We start from the raw sequence: 23772 nt of genomic DNA on the forward strand, positions 1-23772 counted from the left end.
CGTGATTTTTTTTCATGAAACAAGTGTGCCTTTGCCCAAAAAAGGTTGAAAAACACTGGTTTAAACACCCAGACCACCACTATGTCTAAACTTACATCATAAAATCAACCTACAAAAAGCCTAAGTCCCAAGCGCCCAAAACAAAGACTTTTAGGCAAAGGAGGAGCCAGTCCTTCTCCTAAAAGCTGGATTCTATAACCGGTGTCTGTCAAAAACAACACCGGTTACAGAATTCTCCCCCCCCCTACAACGATCCAGGCAGGAGGGATCCCAGGCCCTCTCCTACCTTCGATGTAACCCCCCATGATCGCCCCCCTGAACCCCCAATCGCCCCCCACTGACCTGCGACCTCCCGCCGACCCCCCCCCCGGTACCTTAAAAATTGTTGGTTGGATGGACGGGTACCAAGCCCGTCCGTCCGACAGGCCAGCCATCTCTGGAATAGCTGGCCTTAGGGCCTGATTGGCCCAGGCAGCTCAAACTCCGTCCACAGGTGGGGCTTGAAGCGCCTGGGCCAACTGGAATTGGCCCAGTTGTCTTAGGCACCTCCTGTGAGATTTTTGTGACTCCTGTTGCTAAAAAGAAGTGTAGAATACCGGGAAATAGATAATTTTAATCCTTTCTCTGTGTAAGACGACTGATTCAACTTACATTGTCTAATATTGGTTTTAAAGCAAATGTGTTGTATTTAATTTAGTATTCAGCTGTCCTTTTTCTGCTGCAGTGCTAAAGTGCAATCCTGCAGTCTTTTCTGATTACTAATCTGTTGAAACCTTAACCAATATACACAGTTGAGTGAAACTTGTAGAATCTAAAACTTTTTGAAAGCTAAATGTTCTTTTGAGAACTGGAGGTAATCTCTTATCTTAGAATTCTAAGAAGTTTTGTGGTATAGATTTGTTTCCAGTTAGCATTCCTGATATAATTGCATGGTCTGTGGGACTATGAGATAATTACTGAGGAGTTTCATTATTTCTGAATCAAAGATACTTGGATATTGTCGCACTCCCGGTATCGGATTCTGGGAAGGCTACCGGGCAGTGCACAAAATACAGACTCTGGCGTGCCTTCAAAGGTTGAAAGCCCTAAGAACATAAGAAGTTGTCTCTGCTGAGTCAGACCAGAGGTCCATCCTGCCCAGCGGTCCATCAGGCCTAATTGCCTGAACAGTGTCCCTGACTAATTTTGTAACTGCCTCTAATCCTCTAATCCTATCCCTATTACCTACCTCTACTCCTATCTGTACCCCTCAATCCCTTTGTCCTCCAGGTACCTGTCCAGACCCTCTTTGAAGCCCTGTAGCGTGCTCCTGCTTATCACATCCTCCGGTAGCGCGTTCCATGTATCCACCACCCTCTGAGTGAAAAAGAAGGTGGTGGATACATGGAACGCGCTACCGGAGGATGTGATAAGTAGGAGCACGCTACAGGGCTTCAAAGAGGGTCTGGACAGGTACCTGGAGGACAAAGGGATTGAAGGGTACAGATAGGAGTAGAGGTAGGTAATAGGGATAGGATTAGAGGATTAGAGGCAGTTACAAAATTAGTCAGGGACACTGTTCAGGCAATTAGGCCTGATGGGACCGCTGGGCAGGAGTGGAACGCTGGGCAGGATGGACCTCTGGTCTGACTCAGCGGAGGCAACTTCTTATGTTCTTAGGGCTTTCAACCTTTGAAGGCACGCCAGAGTCTGTATTTTGTGCACTGATGGGATAATAGTAATAAGGAGCAAATAATAATCAGAATAGCACAGTTCTCCCAATACAATAAAGCTTTCTTTCTTCCAATGGTACAAATAAGAAAGCTTTATTCAGCAAAGTAGCCAATATTCAAAATGTTCAAAAGAAACAGCAGCAAGCAAAAACAAACAGCACATTTCACCTGGCTATAAGCCCTACAGTGCTTCTGACTGCTAGGTCAGCACACGGCTGCTCACACCCTTTCCTCAGGGTAAGTATTGATAGTCCCTCACCAACTTCTTCTGAGCAAAAAGGAAAACAATAATTGGTGAGTTTTTCATAGTCTTGACAAAAGTCAATTTGTCCTAGCAAAGCACACTTTGCCTGCCTGGATTTAATCAGGCCGCCCCTCTCAACTCTAGTAAGTTGGTGGGGTTGGGAAATTGTTGAATCCACTATAAAAAAAAACAGCCAAACTGGCCCCGCAATCCCAACCCTGTGGATCTTACGTGGATTCACCCCACAATTCCCACTATAACACTCAGTGGCTGAGCTTTCAAAAACAAAAAAAACACAGTCCAAAGTTCATACAAACAAGGTAGATTTTCCCTGCAATGAGCCTCTAAATTCTCCCACAGCCAGCACTAGTTCCTTCATTCAACAACACACTGCAGGGTTAAGAAAACTTAACTTTCCTCCATTCGTTCTTCCAACGGTTCAGAGCAAAAGTCCATGGCTTCATTTGGCTGCAGGCAATTTGGCTGGTTCAGCAATAAGGAATCTTCCAAATCCTGCATTTCAATTTCATTCCCTTGCCTGAACTCTGGAGTAGAGAGTTGCACAGGGACAGAAATCCCTACCCTTCCCCACCCGTCCCCACCAAAGTCCCAACTGTCCCCGTGAGGACTCCCGCACGTCCCCGTGAGGAATCCCTCCATCCCCACCCGTTCCCGCGAGGAATCTCCTCCGTTCCCGCCCATTCCCGCAAGGAATCCCCTACGTCCCTGCCCACCCCTATAAACTTCAGAAATAGTTATTTCAGTTAATTATGCTACTGAATTAAAGGCTCTGGTAGAAACCCATTTAAAAATAAGCAAAAAGACTTTATTAATTTGGAAATATTAATTGGAAAGAATACATACTTTGTAAATGGGTTTCTACCAGAGCCTCTAATGTTTATAAATTTTTATCAACACAACTAATATACTACTTTATCCTGAAGAAAAAAAAAAAAAAAATTTTTCCTACCTTTGTTGCCTGGTTTCTGCTTTCCTCATGTTCTCATTCAATTCCTTCCATCCACTGTCTCTCTTCTCTCTGAGTCTTCCATTTGCTCTGTTACTGTGCCTCTCCCTTTCTCCCCCCTTCCAAATTGATCTGGCACCCATCTTCTTTCCTCCGCTCCCCCCATAGTCTGGCATCTCTGTCTTCTTCCCTGCCAGCGTCTTCTCACCGCTCTCTCTTCCCCATTTCCTTTCAACATCCTTCTCCCCCCTATCTTCCCCATGTCCTGTCAGCATCCTTCTACCCCCCTCTGTCTTCCACATGTGGTTTCAGTATCCTCCCCCCGTCTTCCCCATGTCCTTTCAGCGACCTTCTCCACCCCTTTGTCTTCCACCATGTGCTTTCAGTGTCCTTCTCCCCCCTCTGTCTTCCCCATGTGCTTTCAGTGTCCTTCTCCCCCCCTGTCTTCCCCATTTCCTTTCAGGGTCCTCCCCCCCTGGCTTTCCCATGTCCTTTCAGTGTCCTTCTCCCCCCCCCCGTCTTTCCCATGTCCTTTTAGCGTCCTCCACCCCTTTGTCTTCCCCATGTGCTTTCAGCGTCCTTCTCCCCCCTCCCATCTTCCCCATGTCCTTTCAGTGTCCTCCACCCCTTTGTCTTCCCCAGTGCTTTCAGCGTCCTTCTCCCCCCTCGGTTTTACCCATTTCCCTTAAGCGTCTTTTCTTCTCAACTCCACCTTTCCTCCCTTTTTCCATCCCTGCCCCTTACCTTTGTGGTGCTTCTCCACCCGACCGACAACAGAACAGGCCCGGTCCGACAAACCTCCCTGCCCTGTAGCTGCGAATCTAAATTACCTTCTTACAGCAGCTGGAGTATTGAAGCTGCTGTAAGAAGGTAATTTAGATTCGCAGCTACAGGGCAGGGAGGTTTGTCGGACGGGCCTGTTGTCAGTCGGTTGGGGGAAGCGCCACAAAGGTAAGGGGCAGGGATGGAAAAAGGCTGTGCACACTGCCCCCCATGGCTGCACCCGAGGTGGACCGCCCCCCCCCCCCTTCGGTACACCACTGCCTTTTCCCTACCTGCCCTGCCTCACACAGCCGACCGGAAGTCTTCCCGATGTCAGCGCTGACGTCGGAGGAAGGGAAGGCTTTGCTTAAGCCCTCCCTCCGAAGTCAGTGCTGACATCGGGGAAGACTTCCGATTGGCTATGGTGTGCTGCAGCAGGGCAGGCAGGAAATGGAAGAGGAGCCTTGCAGCAGGGCAGGTAGGAAAATTAGATGAGCCTCGTATTGAACCCCGCAGGATCCCCGAGAGCACAAGGGGGCATCCCCACGGGATCCCCGTGATCCGAAGGGGGAACCCGCGGGATCCCTGTTGTCCCTGTTCCTGTGCAGCTCTCTACTCTGGAACACCCAGTCATGTGTCTGCTTCCTCTGTGAGCTCAGCACCAACTCTCCTGGGCTTGCTCTGCTCTACCTGCCTTGCTCTGAGAGAGCCAAGCCCACACCTGTGTGGGGGCTGGGCAGGCTTCAGCTTTCCCTGAGCTCTCTCCTGCCCTTCAATTAGCCTCAACAGGTGTGTGCCTAAAGGGCTTAGATCCTGTTTCTTAAGTTGAGTCTTCCTGGAAGCTATGCTAGGTTTAAAGGAGTAATTGTCCCTTAATTGTCCTCAAACTGCTCCCACTCCTCCCCAGACTCCTGCTGTCTGCACCGATCAGCTCTGTTAAGCTTCAGGACTAAGTTTATCTGTTTTCTGGCAGGAACAAGGCTAGCTGCAGTAACTGGGCTTGTGACAATATACAGATAAAGCTGAGGTTGCTCAGATATTTTGTAAATGTGTGTGTTGAAACTCTGTGAGCTGATTTAATATCACACTTTTTTTTAAAGTTTTCATGGGAAGGGCAGCTTAGGGATTGAAGAATCATCTGTTCGTTTGCATATTTAGTTAGAAATACATGGCCTTAGCCTAAGAAGACACCGACTTTAGCCTGCATTCATTTAGGGAAGCTGGGGTTTTGCTTCTTTTCATTTGTTTACAGATAGGATAGTAACAAACATCCAGATCTCCAGAACAGCTGCTGGTTCCAGACAGGTGACAGTAACATAGTAAATGATGACAGATAAAGACCAGAATGGTCCATCCAGTCTGCCCAAACATACACTCTAAAATTTAATGCTTTAATTTAAATAGTTCTTTTTCTTAGATATTTCTGGGCCAGAAACCCATAGCTCTGCCCAGTACTGTGCATCTACTGGAGTCTCCGTCAAAGCTCACTCCAGCTCAGCTCATCTAAACAGGACAACTCAGCAGTACCCAATGCAATAATGTCGTGATACCAGTAAAACAGGGTTTTTAAAATACTTTATTTTCATCTGCACACATATATACATTTTTGTATTATATTGAACTTTGGGATTCGGAAACACTCTCTGGTTTTAAGAGTCACCTAGTCAAATATTTACTAGTAATTCTAGAAATCCTGGAACAAAATTGATATTAAGTTGAAAGGCATGGCATGCTTGTTTGAGGATTGAATATTATCACCAACTATAATGGTATAATCAATGTAAATTTGATCACACATGAATGGTAAATTAGCTTTGCTTTTCATCTATATTTAAACTTAATTTACCTTGTTTAAATAACATCTGATAACAAAAATTATTAGACATACCTATTTAGTTTTCTTCTACCTTAATTGTTATTAATTTTTTTAAAGTTGCAACAAATAAATACAAATATTTAAATATTTAGCCTGTGTTGGTGTGAATTATAGTTCATAATTTAATTTGTTATAGCCCCCCTTTAACAAGGTGGGTTACAGTAATACATTCACAGTAAGTACTGTATTATAAAACAACCATAAATACAGACATACATAAATTTCATCCACATATACAAAATAAGCAGATAGCACCCATATTTCATTTTGCAAAAAAAATGTCTCTTCAAAAGCTTCTAAATCAATTACATCCTTTTGCTTTCTAATGTAAAAGAAAATACGATTCCAAGCATCCAGACCAGCACAAGAAAATGCTTAAAAGTAGAAACAGTCATCTCCCTTAATTGAGCTGAGTGTAAAGTTTGAGATGCTATGTTTACAGATACAAAGTGAAGAAAATCCAACAAACTGCAGTAATATATCAAACAGCAAAACAAAAAAAGAGAACTGCAGTACAAAAAAACCAAGTCTTTAATTGTCAAAATAAACAGTTGGTATTCAAGGAATATGGTTCACATGGGGTTATAAACCTGGACTTGACATGGTCTGTGTTTTGAAGAACACACCTTCTTCAGGGGTCCTAATATAAAAATAAGATCAAATCATGTATGTATACATAGTAAGTGTTTAATCTGTGAAACAATTAACCAATGGTGTATGATGATGGTGAAGATACCTGTGAATTATATCATAAATGACCTGTGATGTTAAACAAACCAATAGTATGTGAAATTGGTGAAATTACCTGTGAATCATTTTGTAATATGGCCTTTGATGTAAAACATCAACATAGAGAAGCAAAGCATACCCACAGTGGAACAAATACAAGTGCTGGTGAAAGCAGAACAACTGTGAGCACTAAAATGTGTGAATCAGTGGCATGAGAGGTGACAGGATGAGGATGCAAAAAGCGACTGAAGGACTGATCATACATACCTAACGGTATTAAAACCTCATTCTAGGGGACCATTTGGTATACAACTGGATAACAGAGTGCTAGGAATAACATATGAATCAGGAGAGGTAGTTATGTATAAAATTAGAATTGGGAAATGAAGAATAAAAATAAATAATAAAAAGGAAATAAAAGTGGACTAGATGCATGGTCAAAATAGAATTGTGGAGACCCCCGATGAGGAAAAACATTTACACAGAAAAAAAAGTGTTTCTTATAGTATTCCATTTTGAATTTGAGGTTGATGTCACATGAATTAACTAATCTAAAAATAGATGTAATCTTGTGGCGTTGCCCTTACATAAGATCAGAATGTTGTCTATGTAACATTTGTATAGTTTAATTTCATCCTTAAAATCATGTTCTTCCAGGAATCTTTTCTCAAAGTCTGCCACATAGAGGTTAGCAATATCCGGCTCCATTGATGTGCCCATAGCCGGTTTCTTAATTTAAAAATAAAATTTATCCTTGAAACAAAATTAGTTTTCTGTTAGTGCTATTGTTGCAAGCGTTATAAGTCTGTTTGGGAAACGTGTTTGGTTGTTTCTTTTCCGTAGGATTTGTTCTATCACACGAATGGCAGACATTTGGGGGATGTTAGTATAAAGAAACTCGATATCTAGGGTTACTAAGATAAGGTCTTCCAGATCTCCGAAGTCTTCAAGGATTGTAATCATGTGTGACAAGTCTCAGACATAGGATGATATTGCTGGTATGAAGGGGCATAAAAAGTAATCCACAAAGTCAGACAGTGGTTCCAGAACTGAATTATTGGCTGAAATAATAGATCTGCCCGGAGGATCAGAAAGGGACTTATGGATTTTGGAGAGAATGTATATCATTGGAACAACTGGGTTTTCTTGGATTAAGAATTGTTTTTCTTTAAGCGTGAAAAGACCTGTTTTATATGTTGTTTCAACTAATTCTCTTATCTCTTCCTGTAATCTTTTTGTAGGGTCCTGATCCAGGGGAATACAGAATGTAACATCTTGTATTTGTCTATGTACCTCGTTGACATGTTATAGGCGGTCCATGATGACAATTCCTCCACCCTTATCTGCTGGCTTAATAACGATTTCGCTGTTAGATCGTAACTCTTTAATAGATGTAATTTCCTGTGGGTTTAAATTCTGTGTCCATCTAACATGGCGTCTTTTTCCTTCTAAGTTGCTAATATCTCTGAGAATGCATTTATAAAATGTTGAAATGAGAGGATCACAATTTCTAGATGGTACCATTTGGATTTTATTTTGAGCACAGAATTATTTTGATATGTGTTGGTAGTCTCAGAGTTATTAAAGAAATGATGGATTTGCAATTTTCTTTTAAACTTTAAACAGGTCTACTTTGGTTTGAAATGAATCGTATTTTGATGTGGGGACAAAAGATAGGCCTTTTTGAAGCACAGAAACTTGTGCAGTGAGTGTGACAGGATAAAGATTTTATATGGGTATTTCCTCTACCACCTCCTCTGGTTGTGGAAGGATTGCCCTCTGCCTCTCTGAGATCCCCAGTGTGATCCCCAGAAGGATCCTCTCCCCCTTTGTGTATAAGGTTAGGTCCAGGCCTTCTATTGTGACCCTGGACCCTGTGAAGTCCAGATTAGGTCTAAAAAATTCTCAACATAATTCCTGGCAAGTGTATTGAATATAGATTGGGCTCCTGATGTGCCTGGACTAATAGGGGGGTGATCCTTTCACGTCCCCGGTATTTTTGGTATTGCATGGTTTTGTGGGTATACTATAACTTTTCTGTGATTTTTAGTTTCTTGATGTTGATCTGTATGATGGTTTCTATCTATTATAAATTCTTGGTCTATGTTACTATTTTGGTAATTATATATGTCTCTCTTAAATTTTTCAGTTTTGACCAAACTAAACTAAACCTTAAGTTTATATATCGCATTCTCCCCATAATTATAAAGTTCGGCATGGTTTACAAAAGCTTAATATAAGGAAGGAACAACATAATGGGGTTGGAGGTTTAGTATAGGGGGAAGAGAGCCTTATATTTTTGTGAATAGCCTATTTTTAGATGCTTTCGGAATAGTTGGAAAGAGCCCAGATTTGATGCCTGTTTGTACTCCATCATCTTTTGATTAACTTCAATAATGATGTTATCAAATTGGTTATCCTCATTTTTTACTTGTTCTAATTTATCCTCTAAATTGATTCTGATAGCTTCTGATCTTTTTTTAGATGTTTCGATCAGCAAGATCATAAGATCAAGTGAGCATTTGTTCAAGATGCTACACTATTGGTTTAAAAAGTCTTGGTCATCATTGTACATCGTGGAGGCCTTTGTCATTTGAAGATTTCTTGGGATCATCTGCTTACCACAATATTCCAATAGGAATGCATAATGGAGGTCAGTTCTAATAACTTCTTTGTTAAGGTTCACAATATCTTGCCATTTATCTAGCAAAGATTGCTGTGTAGATTAATCAACCTCCATTAGTGGTTGAGCTTCTAAAAGATGTCTAAGACGTTCTTTTGGGAAACTGAGAATGTGATCCCAAGCTGTGAAGGCCATGTTGGGAAAAAGTCTGAAAAACAAACACAAAATGAAGAAAATCCAACAAATTGCAGTAATATATCGAACAGCAAAACAAAAAAGAGAAATATCAATCAGATATTTTGGCACCATTTCAAGGAGCAAAAGGGGCACTCAGGGAGGATAAGGCTATAGCGGAAAGACTGAATGAATTCTTTGCTTCGGTCTTTACAGAAGAAGAAGTAAGCGATCTACCTGAACTGGAAATGGTTTTCAAGGGTGATGATGCGGGGGAACTGAAAGAAATCTCAGTGAATCTGGAAGATGTACTAAGCCAAATTGACAAGTTAAAAAGTGATAAATCGCCAAGACCAGATGGTATAAATCCCAGGGTACTAAAAGAACTCAAACATGAAATTGCTGACCTGCTGTTAGTGATCTGTAACCTGTCACTAAAATCATCTGTAGTACCTGAAGATTGGAGAGTGGCCAATGTTACGCCAATTTTTAAAAAGGACTCCAGGGGAGATTCGGGAAATTACAGACTGGTAAACCTCACTTCGGTGCTGGGCAAAATGATAGCAACAATTATAAAAAATAAAATTGTGGAACACGTAGACAAACATGATATAAAAAATAAAATTGTGGAACATGTAGACAAACATGATTTAATGAGACAGAGTCAGCATGGGTTCAGCCGAGGGAGATCTTGCTTCACAAATTTGCTTGACTTCTTTGAAGGGTGTGAATAAACATGTGGATAAAGGTGAGCCAGTTGATATAGTGTATCTTCCTTACGAGAGGTTCCTGAGAAAATTAAAGTGTCATGGGATAGGTGACAAAGTTCAGTTGTGGATTAGGAATTGGTTATCTGATAGAAAACATAGGGTAGGGTTAAATGGTCATTTTTCTTAATGAAGGAGAGTAAACAGTGGAGTGCTGCAGGGGTCTGTACTAGGACCGGTGCTATTTAACTTATTTATAAATGATCTGGAAATTGGAATGATGAGTGAGGTGATTAAATTTGCAGATGACACTAAACTGTTCAAAGTTGTTAAACCGCCTGTGGATTGTAAAAAATTGCAGTTAATGATTCTGCCTTAGTACCTGTGATGCAACCTTTAGTTAGTTGAACCTAATATAAATTTAATAAATATGGTAATAGAGTATTTTGAAACAGTGGCGTACCTAGGGTATGTGGCATCCGGGGCTCATCATTTTTTGACACCCCCCCCCCATGTAAAAAAACTATTTTTTGTAATGACCATGAAACGGAATAAATGGTCAGATTAGAAACAGGCAGTGAAAATTTTCTTATATTCCAAACATAATATAACATAAATTATGTCTGAATTGTCATGACATCAGAAGTACATATGGAGTAGTTGCAGGTGATTCTTGGGACAGTTCTGATTGTGTTAGTTCGGTTTTATGTGTTTTTTGAATAGAAGGATTTTTATTTCTTTTTGAAGGTTTTGCAGTCTGTGGTCGATGTCAATTGGTTGTAGAGTTGGGGGTCGAGTGTTGCAGCTCGAATGGCTAGGAGGTTGTCGAACAGTTTTTTTTTTTTTGACGTTTTTGGTTGGAGGGTGTGTGAATGGTGCGTGAGTTCTCCTATGTCTGGTTGAGGTAGATTGAATTATTTAGCTGAAGAAATTAGTTACCCCCTCATCCCACACACATTAATTCTCTTCCATTTTTGTTCCAATTATAAAAAACACTGATAAGTTCCCAGAAAAAAAATACATTAAAATAAGAAGTGAAAACAAAGGCCCCTACAGATGAGAACATAACATAAGAATAGCCTAACTGGGTCAGACCAATGGTCCATCATGCCCAGTAGCCCATTCTCATGGTAGCCAATCCAGGACACTAATACCTGGTCAAAACCCAAAGAGTAGCAACATTCCATGCTACCGATCCATGGCAAGCAGACACTTCCCCCATGTCTTAATAACAGATTAAGGACTTTTCCTCCAGGAATTTTTCCAAATCTTTCTTAAAACCAGCTACACTATCTGCTTTTACCATAACTTCTTGCCACTTCATTTTTAAGTTTAGATCTTTCCTTCCAAACAGAGACCTTCCTAGATGTCAAATACAGCACAAGGTAACTTCACATGGACTTAGCTGTGCAGGAAATGTGAATCTCCTCATACACCCACCATATAGTGCAAAAATGTGCAAAGGTCTGTTTTTTCTTTCGATCACTACATAGCCTAATGCCACACAAGCAGCGCTGTTACAAACATATTCTGTAGGTCAATGCTAAGGATAACAAAGTTTCCTTCCTTGGACCAGAAGGAGATACTGATAAACCACTGGAAGAGATCCCAAAACAACACCCAAAGACCCACTCAGTGTGTGAACCAGTTGAGTGGAGTGGACTAACTGGGGGGTGGAAATGGGCCCGGAGTTTGCTCAGCAGAATTTCCCAGACCACCTCTTCCTCTCAACACATTGACACGCTGCCGCCACCACCACCACTAGGAACACCTCACTGGGTAGGCCAGCTATGCTATAAACTTTATAAAACACATTATTATATTTTCTTATAAAGCACATATTTTAACTGAACTCTCTGACATCCTCAGCCTTTCCATTCACAAAAATAGAAGGAAGAAAAGTTCCCATTTCCTGCTGTCTCATGTCCCCGGCCTAAACAATATTTTTTTTCTGCAGACCCTTCAAAAGTCTGACCAAATCCTCGTTTCACTTGCATTATAAAGTACTGAGGATGCCATCTCTCCCCAATCCCAGGTCCTAAAGTCTAAGACAGTAGCACAAACTAATGCTGCCAAATTCAGGAAAAAAAATTTCGATTCAATTAAGCCTATTGAATTGGTTTTTCAATTTGATTTTACTGTCCAGTTGGGTGATTCTTTTCAAAACTCCTGGTGGGTTTTATAGCTTTTTCACCCCCTTAGGCATCTCCTAACCACACTGGCGCTGTGGTGTAAATAAAATAAAGAAACAAAAAGGACTTTTCCTCTCTGTTAAATCCTAGCTCACGTTTGCGGTCCAAAACCAGCTCTGGCAGGATACACTTTTCAAATCTGACATATTATAATCACAAAAAAGAAAATAAAATTAATTTTTCTACCTTTTGTTGTCTGGTTATATTTCAAATCTTGTTGGTCCAAGGCTCTGGTTTTCTTCTGATAACTTGCTTGCCAGGGTCTCCTTCTTTCTTCTTTCTGCATGCTAACCATTCATCTGCCAACTCTGTCCTCCCTTTCCATTTCCCTTCCCTCCCCAGGAAGTCTGGTATCTTTCCTTTTTTTCATCTCCCTCCACAGATCCACCTTTTCTTAACTACCCTTTCATCCGGCATCTCTCCCTCCTTCCCCACCACCCCAGAGTCCACCATCTCTCCCTTTCTTTTCCCAATTACCCTCCTATCCAGTATCACTATCCCTCCTCCACACCATCCCTTGTGTCCAATTTCTCTCCCTTTCTGTTCCTTCCCTCCCTAAATCCCATGGTCCATCATCTCTCTCCCTCTCCTCTATTTTCAGACCCATTATTTCTTCCTCCCCCCCCAAAGTTTGGCATATGCACGTCTCTTTGAACACCCCCTTCCCTCTGTGTACTTCTAAACCAGGGTCCCCACCAAAGGCCTGTCCCCCCTTAAAGGTCTGCCTGTCCCCCCTTGAAGGCTTATCCCCCCTTGTAGGCCTGCCTGCCTGTCCCCCCTTGTAGGCCTGTCCCCCCCTTAAGGCCTGTCCCCCCCTTGTAGGCCTGTCCCCCCCTGTCCCCCCTTGAAGGCCTGTCCCCCCTTGAAGGTCTGCACCCCCCCGAAGGCCTGCACCCCCCTGAAGGCCTGTCCCCCCCTTGAAGGTCCTGTCACCCCCCCTGAAGGTCCTGCACCCCCCCTAAGGCCTGCACCCCCCTTAAGGCCTGTCCCCCCCTTGAAGGCCTGTCCCACCCCCTTGTAGGCCTGTCTCCCCCTTGTAGGCCTGCCTGCCTGTCCCCCCCCTTGAAGGCCTGTCCCTCCCTTGAAGGCCTGCACCTCCTTGAAGGTCTGCACCCCCTGAAGGCCTGCACCCCCCCTGAAGGCCTGCACCCCCCTTGAAGGCCTGTCCCACCCCCTTGTAGTCCTGTCCCCCCCTTGAAGTCCTGCACCCCCCCGAAGGCCTGCACCCCCCCTGAAGGCCTGTCCCCCCCTTGAAGGCCTGTCCTACCCCCTTGAAGGCCTGTCCCACCCCCTTGAAGGCCTGTCCCACCCCCTTGAAGGCCTGTCCCCCCCCCTTGAAGGCCTGCCTGCCCCCCCTTGAAAGCCTGTCTGACCCCCCCTTGAAGGCCTGCCTGCCCCCCCTTGAAGGTATGCACACCCCCCCGAAGGCCTGTCCCCCCCTTGAAGGCCTGCCTGCCTCCCCCCTTGAAGGCCTGCCTGCCCACCCCTTGAAGGCCTGTCCCCCCTTGAAGGCCTGCCTGCCTGCCTGTCACCCCCCTCCCCCTTGAAAGCCTGCCTGCCCGCCCGCCCCACCCCGAAAGACCGCTCACCCCCCTGGCCTCCCCGCACCACCTATGAAGCAGCACTACCTATGCTCTCGGCCTTGCTGTTCAGTCCCTCCCCCCACCACTCCCGAAGGACCGCTCGCCCCACTGACCTTCCTGCACCACCTATGAAGCAGCCGCAGCAGGATCGTGACGTCAGCGATCCCTGTGCTGCTTAGGCGCTGCTTCCTGTGCCGCGGTCCCGCCCCTCCTCTGACATCCTAAAGGAGTCGGATGACAGCGGCAGCCTTGGGAGACCCTTGATAAAACACTCGGTTGTGTGAAACATGTCGGGTCTGACTCCCCAGGTTTTGGCTGAGATAAGTATTATCTACTTTTAAAGCGTACATCATGACACTGAAGAAGCAAAGTGTTTTTGAAATATTTATTTCTTAAAAATATTTATTAGAGATAAAAAGATAAACTACAGATTAAAAGGAGAAAATAATATTTAAAAATCGACAGCCAATGATGAAGCGCCACAATATGCTTCCCGCTGTATAAAATACTATAGGCGGTGGAGTGGTGGGGCTGAGGCGTCTTTTTTGAAAGTATATAGAAAAAATCTATTTAAATTATTATAATCCAGACAACATCACATATTGACAACTAAATTAGAAGCAGCCACTGGTAATAACAATTGTTGTAGAGATTTTAAAAATTCCAACTGGTTCGAATTTGGTGCATATACATTGAAAAGCGCCAGCGTAGTATTTCCCAGGATTATTTCTATGTGTAACCATCTCCCTGAAGGATCAGCAGCAATCAACTTAAACAAAGCATTGCATTTCTTATTTACCAAAATAGCTACTCCTGCCTTCTTTCCCATAGCAGGGGCAAAAAACAATGTTTTACCCAATTCCCTTCTAGTTTCTTGGACTCGAAAGCTGATAAATGTGTTTCCTGAATATAACATACGTCTACATGTTGTTTTAAAAATAAGTGTTTTCTTCCTTTTGGATGGTTGAGGCCATTAATGTTTAATGAAAATAATTTAAGCTCCATTAAGATATTTGTTCACAGGACATATGAACCCTATCTTATTATACATTTTCTGTACATAACTCATTTCCCTTAATTTACTCTGTGGAACAACCCATCCCTCCCTTGATCTTTTAAATATTATATTTTTAAAATTCCAAAAACCCTTCCCTATTCCCTCCCATACCCTCCTTCGTATATTACGTTAACTTGAAGATATAAAATCAGACTGGTAGCGTCACCCCTCCCCCAATCATTTTACTATTTCCTCTATATCTTAAACATTGATTAACCTATATAATTAAAAGATTTATTACTAGATATATAAACTTATTAAGAAGTATAGACCATTTAATTTCTCCTTTAATATGGCAATTTATCAAATTTTGAATCTCACTAAATTGAATAACTCATAAATCTAAGAAATATATTTTTCCCCTATTCAGGAAATATAATTAATCAATCTTTAAATAGTAATAATCCATAAATATTTTAGTTTTAAACTATAAAATTGATCAACCTATATAAAAGATTTTTTTTTAAAACCCTTTAATTTCCCCTTTAATACGATAATTATCAATGAAACCTGTATTTTGAACATATTACATAAATATCTGCATAAATTCATTTCAAAAAACAAATGTATAATTAAATGATATATTATGTTCACTAAATCAATCTGATATCCTAAAATACATAAGAAATCCCCTTATAATTTCACCTTGTCAGTATTAAATTGATATTTTAAAATTTAAGTGCATTACAATATTTCAATCCATCAAATCCAATTAAAATAAGAATTTGATTTCATTTATTTATAAAATGCTCAATTTTAAAACTCGCTAAATTATAAATATCATATAACTCAAAACCTGTTATCCCTTATTCATGAATAAGAATTAATTATCTAAAAATATTATGTATTTCATAAATAATTTAGTTTTATCTATTCATATAGGAAAAATAAATATATGATGAAGTATAGTAACCATCTGGCACAAAACAAAAAGAATTGACCCCAAGATATTCACAGAGAAGAAAATCCAGAGAAAACCAAAAAAACTCTATGGAGTGACGATGTTCCTAAACGGACTTTATTTGAAAGAGTCAAAGTTCCAAAGGTACACCAAAATCATCCACATAAAAATAAATTCATCCACATAAAAATAGGTTATCCACATAAAAGTCTTAAATGATCTAGTACGCTAGTGATACAGGACCCAACACGGTCTGCGTTTCAACAAAAAGTCCTCTTCAGGGGTCCTTGGGGGTCCTATAAAGGTTTCCCACATATTCACCTTTATAGGACCTACAGAGACCCCTGAAGAAGACTTTTTGTCGAAACACGGATCATGTTGGGTCCTATATCCCTAGCGGACTAGGTCATTTAAGGCTTTTATGTAGATAACCTATTTTTATGTGGATGAATTTATTTTTATGTGGATGAAATTATTTTATGTGGATGATTATGGTGTACCTTTGAAACTTTGACTCTTTCAAATAAAGTCCATTTAGGAACATCGTCACTCCACAGAGTTTTTTTGGTTTCCTCTCTATAGTAACCATCTAAAATAATTAATTAAATTATGTAAATCATTCAATTAATAGAACTTTTCACATTACTGAACTAATGTACTACAAGGCATCCATTGCTGCAATGATCTGGTCTTCCAACAATCCAGTTTGTTGATTTTCAGGCTCATTTTGCAGGATCTCTGGTGGTACAAGCCCTGGTACTATAAAAAGTTTTAGTGGTGCAGAAGATGAGTAAGTGGGGGGAAATGGATTAGGAATGGACGGTTCAATGTTGCCAAGTTTGACTCAGCACTGGTTTGAGGAAGGAACGTATGTCCACAATAATTTACATTATTCTCCTATGTCACACTAGTACTTCATGCGGATCTTCTCACCCTCACAACGCCGCTTCTCCTCCTTGTAAACAAACTTCATGGCGATGTTGGCTCTGGTTTCCCCTCCCTCGCTCACTCTCCACTTCAGGTGTCTCTGGCCGCTGCTCTTTACACCCTCACTGTTGCCTTTTGTACCCAAATGACCAACAACCGGGATTGGGAATCACTCCGACATTTTCTCTACCCAACCCGGAACCAGAAAATTCAGGCCATCTGGCAGGGGTGATGTTACCAGGGCTGTCATTCCCCATCCAAGACACAGCTCTGTTCACCTCCTTCCCAGAGATTAGCATCTGACTTGCTTCATGGTGTCACGTGATCCACCGGCCCCCCTTCAACATTTACACACAATTCAATCAACACCTCTTCTTGCAGGCCGTAACCGCTCCACTCAACCACATCTCCCTCCGGCATCAGAGGCAGCTCCAATGTGAATCCAATCCATCAACGGGAGACTGTCACCCTGCCCAACCGCTGACCAGCCTGCCCAACCGTTGACTGAGTGGGGATCTCAGAACCAGAAAACTAAAGGCAGTGGGCAGGGGCAAAACATTTGGGACGTACCAAAGCCGTACTTCAGCAGAAAAACAGCACTGCTCCATCCCTTTGCCACCAATACAGCCTCTTATGTCGAGTCTCCATGGCATTTTTCCATCCCATCCGGTCTCAAATGAAGCATCATTCATCACAGGAACCACCTTCGGATTCTTCTGACATCAGGTAGCTATTGAATACATTAACTATATCAGCAGGTTTTCTTATTCAGGAGCAGAATCTTCTGTTTAAAATTATAACTATTCTATTAGTTCCATGTCAGTTGAAAAACAGTTGCAGCAGCCATCTTTAATGGCAAAATATATTATTAACTTTAAAAAAATCAGTTATTTCTCTATTTCTGCATTTCTCAAACACTTAATTCCCACCAATATATTAAACTTTAGTTGATAGGTGTTTCTAGAGATGACAGAAACTCTTTAAGTTTTTTTGGATCTTCAAATTGACGGAACTTTTCTTTATATGTGACTCTCATTTGTGCTGGATAATATAATCCATATTTAGCGCCCAGTTCCTTTAATGGTTGTCTGAGTTGTAGAAATTGTTTTCTTACTTGAACAGTCTCCTTGGCAAAATCCGGGACAAAGAGCAATTTGGAGTCTTTAAATGTCAGATTTTTAATTTCTCTTGCAGCTTTTAAAATTTCAAGTACATGCTGGAATCTCAATAATCTTGGTTTTCCTTGATTATGAGATTTTTTTCATTCCAATTCTATGTGCTCTCTCAATTTCAATTGGTATTTTTAATTTAAGAGGCAGAATCTTTGGAATTGCTTCTTCCAAAAAAAGATATCATATTTTCCCCCTCAGATCCTTCCTTTAATCCCAATAATCTTAAATTCTGTCTTCTAGATCTATTTTCAATATCCGTCATTTTTTTATTCATTTCTTTTAATATGTTATGATCTTCTTTGTTGTCCTGTTGTGTCTGTTCTATCTTTTCTATTCTGTTTTTCATCTTGTCCATTCTGTTATTTACTATATCCAACTTGTTGTTCATGAGATTCATTTCCTTCCTCATCTCTATTAAGGATAAATTGATGTTTCTCAGTTCCTCCATAACCTCTATTACATCCAATGCATCCATTGGCAGAGGACTCCCACTAGAAGTCTGTGGATCTTCCTTTAATCTTTTACTCTTTCCTGTAGATTTTGCAGGAATCTCTTGCATCTTCTGCTTGGTTGATGTCATTTTAGAGGAATTTATATTCAAATAGAAGAAAAATTATTATTTGGAAGCTTAATAGATGATGCTCAGAAGGGAGCTCAACTGTTAGCAAGCCATACACCAAGCCTCTAAGTTCCGAAATCCTCATTTTGCAAGTTTTTATATGCTGATTCTTCTTCCCAACCTTCTCTTGTGCAGGCTTATTTAGAGCAGTGTTTTTCAACCTTTTTTGGGCAAAGGCACACTTGTTTCATGAAAAAAATCACGAGGCACACCACCATTAGAAAATGTTAAAAAATTTAACTCTGTGCCTATATTGACTATATATAAAGTAATTCTCTTGAATAGGAATCAAATAAACACAAAGAAAGTATTTTATAATTACTTTATTATGAAATATTAAGTAAACAGAATAGTGAAAAATTATAAAATACTTTATTCAGTGCGAAACCTGGGCCTGTTTGGCTGAACACAAAGCTGATATTCTGGCTGGAATCGAAGAAAGACACACACGTAGCTCTTCGTCAACAGCTCTCAGTCTCTCTCTGTATTTGGTTTTTATAGCATACAAAAATAGACAAATATACCCTCCATCCTTTTTATTAAACCACAATAGCAGTTTTTAGCGCAGGGAGCTGCGCTGAATGCCCAGCGCTGCTCTTGACGCTCATAGGCTCCCTGCACTAAAAACCACTATTGCGGTTTAGTAAAAGGTGACCATATTGTAAAATATAGACAGCAGATATAAATTCAGAACTGTGCATAGTAAGTGAAGGGAAGTTTTCATCTCTGTGAATTTACCCAGTTAACTATTAAGTTATTTGGGCAAATTCCTTTGAAAACTGTGGTAATAATAATAATAATAATAATAATTTTATTTTTTATATACCGCCATACCCAGCGAGTTCTAGGCGGTTTACATCAATTCAAAAGGATCTACGTTATCTAGCAGATTTACAAACAAATAAAATAAAACAGTTCAGTAACAAGTAAAAACTGAAATTGACCGAGGATGGGGGCGGTAGTTGAAGACGTGGAAGAGAGGAGCTGAAAAAAGGGGGGGGGAATGCTGGGGGGGGAGAGGAAAATGTGAGCGGGTAGGGCCGTTAGAGGTCTTGTTTGCTGAAAAGGTAAGTTTTGAGAGATTTTCTGAAGTCGAAGTAGGAGGGGGCTTCGAGGATCATTTGGGCCAGCCATGTGTTGATACTGCCTCCACTTTGCTAAATTTAAAATAAAATCATTTTTCCTACCTTGTCTGGTGATTTCTAGTTGCACTTTCTTCTTCTGACTGTGCATCCAATCTTTCTTCCCTTCTATCAGCCTGTATGCTTTCTCTCCTCCACACCTCATTCCCTCCCCCAACTTTTTCTTCCTCTCTCCCTGACCTTTCTTTCTTTTTTTCTGTTTCTCTTCTTTCCTTCTGTTTCCCTGCCTGCCCCCTTTCTTTCTTTCTCCCTGCCGTTCCCCAAGCCACTGCCACTGCCGCTGCCATCGGGGAACAGGACCCACCAATGGATAACAGGCCCCAAAGCCGACGCCGACGCATGCTCTCCCTGACGTCAATTCTGCAATCGGAGAGGAAGTTCCGCCCAGCCAGGCAGCGATTGGCTGGCCCGAACTTCCTCTCCGACTGCAGAATTGACGTCGGGGAGAAGAAGACTTTTCGACTCGATAGATTAGATCGCCAAGACAAAGTGAGTCCTGGGTGATTGACTCACTTTGCCTTGGCGAGCTACTGGCGCCCCTGCCTCGGGCCCCCTGTCAGCTCCGGGCCCCTGAATGCAGGACTGGTAGTACTGCCCTGATGGCGGCCCTGCGGCACACCAGGCAACATCTCGCAGCACACTAGTGTGCCGCGGAACAGCGGTTGAAAAACACTGATTTAGAGGATGCTTCTTTGCCTAAATAACACTGCAAATGTTAACTTCTTTAAATGCGCCTATTAGAGGAGTAGAAATCCAAAAAGTTATTAAATCTTTATCTACTTGTAAGGCACTTGGGCTGGATGGATTTACAGGGGAGTATAATAAAGTACTTGGAATATGATTAAAAAGTAAATTGATGTGTTATTATAATCAATGTGTAGAAGACAATTCTTTTCCTTTAGGAGCTACTGATGATCTGATAACATTGATCCCAAAACTGGGTAAGAATCCTCTGTTGGTAGAATCATATCGTCTAAGACTGGCAATTCATCTGTCTATGCTGATAGGGGAAGAACAAGTTGGTTTTATAAGAGGTCGTCAAACAGTTTTGCATGTTAGAAAAGTTTTAATGGAGTTAGTGATTGGTCAGACAAAAGCAATTTCTGGTCTGTTGGCTAGTCTGGACGCAGAAAAAGCGTTTGACCGAGTGGAGTGGTCCTTTCTCTTTTCTACATTGTCTAAATAGGAATTTCTGGATGGTTCTTAAATAGTCTTTGAGTTTTGTTTGCCAAGCTAAGGGCCTCTATTTTGATTAATGGCACTTGTTCATCTCCTTTTACTATTTCTCGTGGGACTCGACAGGGATGTCCTCTTTCTCCTTTATTATTTATAATATATCTAGAACCTCTTTACGTACTGGGATTCGGGTGATCAAGATTTGAAAGTATTAGCTTTTGTAGATGATTTAATGATTATTTTGACTGATCCTGAGAATTCCTTACCACATCTTATTGATGCGATATCTGAATTTGGATTTCATTCTGGTTTTCATCTGAATTATCAGAAATCTGTAGCCCTTCCTTTCAATCAGTTCTTGAAGGAACATTGGAAAGGAAATTTCCCATTAACTTGGGCAAGTGAAGCAGTTACTTATTTAGGGATCATTATTCCATAAGATATTACCCGATTAAATGATCTTAATATTCAACCATTATTAAATAAGACCAAATCAACCTTATTAATATGGAGACATTTAATGGGACATATTGCTCTTCGTAATATAATTCTTCCTCAATGGTTATATGTATATCAAATGTTACCATTGTTGTATTCTAAAGTAGTAGAATGCCAATTAAATAAATTGATACGTGGGTTCCTTTGAATGGTAAAAAGACCACGTATTTCATTAAATCAGGTGACTTTGCCAATAACAAAAGGAGGATTGGGATTATTAAAATTGAGGCAATTTGTTGAGGCTTGTAATATGCGTCACATACATGATTGATTTCTTGCAACATCTTATTTTTCTGGACTTCAGTAGTTAAAATTATGGAGGCCTTATCACTTTAGTTATCTTTTACATGTTTCTAAGATAAGACTGCTGTTCTGAAAAATCTTTTTATTTTTTAATTGTTCCTTTGAGAACCACTTGGCAAAGGATATGTAATAGATTGAAGTTTTATTTTAGAACTACACCACTTTTACCTATTTGTGATAATGGCTTTTTTTTTTTTTTACCTGGTATAACATCTACAGGTTTTTAGTCTAATAAACGAGAAAATATTTTATATTTCTACCAGATATTAACTGATGAGGGTAATTTACCAACATTATCATAGTTACGTACGAATTGGTCTAAATTGGATATCTATTCTTACATGCAGTTGAGGTATTTTGTGAATTCCTTACCTTCATTGTCATTAAATGCTAAAGTATATTATGCTCTTTCAGAATTATTTTGGTTAGATGCCCAGATGATTGTGACCCTTAAATATTTTATTGATATATCTGGCTAGTATACAAGTTTGTTATTTTTACAAGGCAATATCACTTAATTTATCCAAGGTGAAGCTGTTAGTTCACCCTTTCAACCTTGTATCCAAAGGAAAGTGTAACGTTTGTTTTCAAACCCTCAGAGACGCCACCAGAAGATCACATCATCATGTCCTCTGGCTTTACGCACCTGATCCTCATCGGGTCAATATATAGTGTGTGTGCTTAATTTTTATCTATTTTTGACTTTTTTTAATTTTAGTTTATTCACCCGTGGAGGGGGTTTCTTCAGGGCTACCATCCCTTTTAAATACCAATTCTTTTTCCACGATATGACCACCCAATTTAAGTCTTTTAACATGTTAAAAGACTTAAATTGGGTGGTCATATCGTGGAAAAAGAATTGGTATTTAAAAGGGATGGTAGCCCTGAAGAAACCCCCTCCACGGGTGAAACATGTTGGCTCTTTAATCCCTTGCTAACCAAAAACCACCAGTGAAGCTAAGTACATAATAATACTCTTTAAAACTATTTATTGTTTTAGAATAAACTAAAATTAAAAAAAGTCAAAAATAGATAAAAATTAAGCACACACACTATATATTGACCCGATGAGGATCAGGTGCGTAAAGCCAGAGGACATGATGATGTGATCTTCTGGTGGCGTCTCTGAGGGTTTGAAAACAAACGTTACACTTTCCTTTGGATACAAGGTTGAAAGGGTGAACTAACAGCTTCACCTTGGATACCTTAAATATTTTAGACATTCATTAGTAAATCTTTCTTCTAATTTAGATTACAATAAAATAGCTCAAGTATGGAATAAAGAGTTGGGGATTCACCTTCAGGGATTCCATATTCAAAGATTTATAAAGATTTTATATGGTCTTCTTTCTGATATCACTTATTATGAAATGGGGTATAAATTTATTTGTAGAATATATATTGCTCCCTATCGTGCTTATAGGGCAACTTTTGCTACATTAGGCTCTTGTTTGAAATGTGGTCACCCTAAAGCTAATTTATCTCACATGTTTTGGACATGTCTTTTGATATGCCAATTTTGGAATATTGTTTTTTCTAAAGTTGAGCAAATGTGGGAAATTGATTGGCATTGCAATAGTTATAACATATTTTGGATTTTTTATGTTCCAAGAAGCCTAAAAGGCCTTCTTCAAAGAACAATTTTATCAGGTTTGAAAGTCATACTTTATCTTTGGATAGTACCTTTAAAAGCAACATTGGCATTCTAAAATGTTACACATTTTAACAATGGAAAGTATACAATTACCAGAATGGGACACTAGACAGGGAAGACAATATTTACTATTTGGCAACCTTATTTAGATACATTAACACCACATACTCGCAGTCGTATATTATTTAATATGCAATTACAGTCCTAAAATGGGGGAAAAGGGGGAGGGAATTGAGTATATTTGTTTTTAATGATAATGTTTATTGTATATTAACTGTAATTTTTTTTCTTCTTGTATTTGAAATGACTTTTTTACTCTTTTGTTTACATTTGAAATTTAATAGTTTCAAGTTTAAGTTTCAAGTTTATTAGGTGACTTGATTAATCGCTTAATCAAATTTCTAAGCGATGTACACATAAAATTTACATTTGTTAGGGGACAATATGATTTACATTAAAACCAATAGGAGGAAATATTTTTCACTCAATGAATAGTGAAGCTTTTTTAGCACAGGCCAGCACACTGAATGCTCTGTGTTGCTCTAGACGCTCTAGCATCGGAATCAGCGCAGAGGATTCAGCATGCCAGCCGACACTAAAAAACACTTTTGCAGTTTTAAAAGAGTTTTAAAAGGTTTTGACAATTTCCTGGCGGAAAAGTCCATAATATGCTAATGAGACATACATGGGGGAAGCCATTGCTTGCTCTGGAATCAGTAACATGGAATGTGGTTATTATGTTTATTTAAAACAT

The sequence above is a fragment of the Geotrypetes seraphini genome, chromosome 5 (genome assembly GCF_902459505.1).
Source record: "Geotrypetes seraphini chromosome 5, aGeoSer1.1, whole genome shotgun sequence".
In the NCBI taxonomy this organism is placed as follows: Eukaryota; Metazoa; Chordata; class Amphibia; order Gymnophiona; family Dermophiidae; genus Geotrypetes; species Geotrypetes seraphini.